Here is a 4,832-nt window from a genome sequence, read left to right as displayed (position 1 = left end):
TTTTGTAAATAGTTCACGAAGAAACATTTTTCCATATCCTTGATTTGTTTAATGGCATCTCACCACCGCACGCAGAGAAATTTTTAGATAGCTCTATGTATATGTATATAATATTGTCCGTATGGAAAGTTTGCTTATTTTTATGACTCACTTGCTTTAGAGTGGCATCATTGTCACTCTCTAGCGTAAAAACTATGAGAAAATGCTTTTATGATGCACGGAAACGTGCGACACTTAAAGTCGTTGAAGTATTCACCAATAAAACGAGAAGTTGCATGTATAAATGGTAATAAATTGCTGTTGCGCCATAGAAAGTCTTCAAGCAGGCCATTTGTATGCCTTAATGTATTTTTATAACGAATTTCTATAGTGAACTGCTGCCCACAACGGTAAATTTTCCTGTATATCTGTCACGTAGTTTAACTACGGCATTTAAAGTCTGAATTACTCCATTTTCGAGGTATTGGGTGAGTGACTTTGCTAAATTAGTGGTAATGCGCCTAATTGTAGGCAACGTTTTACTTTCCTATTTTTTATGCGGGATTACAAAGTAATCTACTCACAGAAAGGTACAATCAAGGTACTGAAAAAAATTAGAAAAAGCACAAGCGAGTTGAAATTGCTTGAAATTATTTTTTGCGATTTTTTCTTAACTAAAACGTAGCTTACAACAACTATTTCCGCACTTGCGTCCCTAAATTTGTAAATTAAAACTTATTCAAATATTTTTTGTTGTCTTTAATCTGCAATCCTGAGCCCCAAGTACCAATTGCAAATATTTGAATTACCATATTTTAACATAACTCAAATGTTTTAAGCTTGTTGTTCTAGTTCTGATAATACTGTTGATTGTTTACTTGCGTCTTATGCGTTTCGTACAGACTTATTTAGCCGCAGGTGGAAAATAAGGCTAGCGTTGGTAGACAGTTATGCCAGTTACGCACGGTATAGACATACGTATATTTAATATGACAGTATATTTGACTTACGAGGAAGAACCTTAATATTAGGCGACGATACCAGATTTGAGTGAAATATTCGAGATTTTGAATTCTAAGTAAAAAATTTATTTGCCCCCCCTTTTCGAAACTATTCTCCCAAACGAAAATATATGTCTTCGAATTTCGAAATTGAACTTATTGAAGACATCGTTGTTAAATACAGTATGTAAGTTCATTGCAAAATAAAAATATTCGTACCATCCATTTTTTCTCTAATTTCAATGAAGTATAATATTATACTTCCCGTCAAGCTATACGACACTTGCTATAAGTGGTCAAAATGGGGTCTGCACTCTTAAAATCTAAAATTTGTATTTTTGTTTCGAATATTCGACTTCGAAACATAGAGAAATTACTTTTTTATTTAGAACTCTCGAAAAATATTGTTTTTTTTTTAATAAAGAGCCGAGTGTGTTAGCAAATGAAAACAGTCTAGTTTATAAATTTCTATAAATAAAATTCGTAGTTATTACTAGAAGATTATCTCAACATACACAAAGCAATAATTTTCTTGAACTCAAATTCAAAATTAGTGACCCAGCTATTAATATAGTCAACCCAGACAATAGTAGCAGCAATTCCCCAAATCATCTTTTTTCTATAACCTGAAGAGAGTATATTTAGTTTGCCACGATGTTTGCAATATCCTAAAGGAAACGTCAGAGACCCTAGAAGTATACATATAAATGATCAGCGTGATGAGCGAAGTCGATTAAGCCATGCCCGTCTGTTTGTCCGTCTGTATATATACGTAGTTTTTAAGATATCAGTCTGAAATTTTGTACACGTCATTTTCTCACCAAGAAGCTGCTCATTTGCCGGAACAGCTGATATCGGACCACTATAGCATATAGCTGCCATACAAACTGAACGATCAAAATGAAGTTTTTGTAAGTAATCTTTAGTATTTGTGAAAGTTGCAACTGCGGTTAATGTTTTTTCTCATTATATTTTATTTAAATTAATTAATTTTGTTGGAATAATTAAATTTTAACTTATTAATTAAAATTTTATTAATTAATTAAAATTTTATTCAAAATTATTAATTCGATTAAATTAACGAAAAATTAGCGAATATACCATAAATTGCTAAATGTAACTAATTAATAAATTTTTTATAAGTTAATAAACTTAATCTAATCAAATAATTAGTTGAGTTGAAAATAGTTAAAGAATTTTAATTCTGACTAATTAATTAATTTTAAACTTTAATTTTTTAAAAATTAATTTTAAACTTTATTTTATTATTTTTAATTTTAAACTTTAATTTTTTAAAAATTAATTAATTAAATTAAAAATTAAATATAAAAAATTAATTAATTAAAAATTAAATTAATTAAAATTAAATTAAAAATTAAATAAGTTAAGTTAAGTGCTGTCAAATCGGAAGTGTATCTCAAAATTATTTAGTGTAATGTTTTTTTGCCACTACAATAACAAAACCATGTCGTTGGCAATCTCACGTCAGCAGAACTGCGCCTTGTAGAGCTGGTTACTTGTATGATGTGCGCTCTGCTTGAGTTATGGTTTCAGTCGATAGCTCAGCGCGTTACAATGGTTTCTGTTAATCTGTCGTGCTCCACTTTTCTTGCTTCGCATGACCACAAATTAGCAATATATTAGTTATCATTTAACGACCTTTTTCACCTTTCTTTTTGTAGCCTAAGTACCTAAGTATATATGTATGTTTTCCAACGGCAAAAATGTTGAAATTTATATCAAAACTATTGAAAATCAAACCAAATTATATAAGAACGAACCACCAATAACAAAAGCTTAACCGCCTCTATCTCTATGTCCCTTGCTGTAATACCGAGCCTACCCAATTTGCAGAAAATTTCCATTCTCGAAGCTTACAATGGCACCACTTGAGTGTTTAGATCCCACTGAAGTACACCAATTACAAATATAATATATGCAATGTGTGTGTGTATGTGTGTGTAGTGTATTTTCATCAAATATCCAATTTGCAGTTTGACACTTATTGGTGCATTGCATTCAGCAGCGCTGCGGTTCACCGCTCACCCGTTCGCCCATTCGCTTGCCGCGCACCGTTTCGACGACAAACTTTTACGAAATTGTCACAGAAAAACACGCGCACACACACGAACATACACATGTAACTGCATGAATAAATACATAAATTCTTGTCTGCGTGTTTACCTGCACGCCGCAACGTGGCTCGTGGTCCCACCTAAAAAAGTTTGAAGTTTCAAAATATAATAAATTTTATATTGTGCCGCTCCAAAGTAGCGGCGGCACTTAACGAACCCGGCGACTAACAGCAAACAAAGTCAAACATAGCGATAAACCGACGATGCCAAGTGCGACCGCCGATTTGTGGGCTCAACAGCGCAACGAGCGGTGAGGCGCGTGTCAGGCCCGTCCAAATTTTAGGCCTACAAGTGAAGCGTGTGCGTGGTTTTTGTCAGATTTTGCATACAATGCGATCGTATATGTGTGTGTGTGCGCAAAAATTGTAGCAAAAAGACGAAAAAAAGTTCGACAGTGAGCAGCTGCCAGCAAAGTTTAGAAGTTAAAGCGTGCAAAAAGGCAGGATAAGGCAGCTGCTGAAAGGCGCGGAATTGATGGAGGTTGTGCGAATTTGCAATGCACTTTGCCTACGATGTTGTTGTTGTTGTAATTGCAATTCCTTTTTTTCGTTTTGTTCTCTTCTGCTGCCTTCTGTTGTGGCTGTTTGAAAAAACTTGTGTCACAATTTGATATCAAAAAGTTTACGTAGCAAACAAGCATATTTGGGCGGTGGAAAAATTTTGAAATTGGCTGCATTTACATACAAAGATATTTACATATATATTAATGTATAGATTATTAAAGTGGTTATGCTGGTTAAATGGTGCTTAATTCGCTCTATTTCGAAAGAGCAGCTGTGAAATCGGAAATATTAATACATTATCATGTATTTCGCGCAATTGTGTGATTTTCAAATATTGAATAATTTGCTTGAGAATCGAAGAATCTAGAAATCCATCAGCCTCTTGAATGTAACTTAAGGCTTGCAGGTTTGTCTCCTAATGAGGAGCAAAAGTAAGTTGTACATCGCAAGTTAGAGAAAAGCTAGTAAATGTACCAAAAAGATAACTGAAGCAATGAATCTCCACATTATTTTCCCTTTACCCACTATCATGCGAAGTCGAAATTGATTCGTTTGGTAAAACTTTAAAAAGATGATAGCAAGACGACAAAAATATTATAATGATGATATGAAGCTTCTTTATTTATTACTGAGCCGGAAAAAATGTCTCAACAAATTCATCAGCCATGCAGGGGCATCTTAAAACTTTTCGAGCAATGTGGAGCAAAAGAAAACTGGTCGAAATATCTAGTAAGTAATTTTAACAATAATTTCGAAAGATGCTTGATGTTATTATCCCTTTTGTGGTTCTTATGCGGAGCACAATTTGTTGTAGCTTTAAAGCTAAAGTCGATAGCCATATAACAAACATAATGCTATCAGTGTATTAAGATTCTAACTTACTTACTGACCAAAAGATTATTTCATTTGTCATCCATTAGATTTTTAGAAGCAACTTAATGTTTGCAGAAGCCTCTTAATGTGAATAAAAAAGTACTAGGAAAAACTTAGCTAACTGTCTCTATGAGATGTTTCATACACTATTTTTCTATGGGATTTTATCTTATTATCCCTTTTCCGCCTCTCGCCCTTATCCAAAATCGGTAGTTTTGGTGTACGCTTAAAGCTAAGAATGTTCGTCATATAACGAAAACATATATAACCTTCAAATAAGGTATTTAAATGAAACTATTGTAAATTAACAAAATTAGTATTTGGTTTTTGACACTATGTAT

Source organism: Bactrocera oleae, chromosome 5, assembly GCF_042242935.1.
Source record: "Bactrocera oleae isolate idBacOlea1 chromosome 5, idBacOlea1, whole genome shotgun sequence".
NCBI classification, from domain to species: domain Eukaryota; kingdom Metazoa; phylum Arthropoda; class Insecta; order Diptera; family Tephritidae; genus Bactrocera; species Bactrocera oleae.
This window is presented reverse-complemented; position numbering follows the sequence as displayed.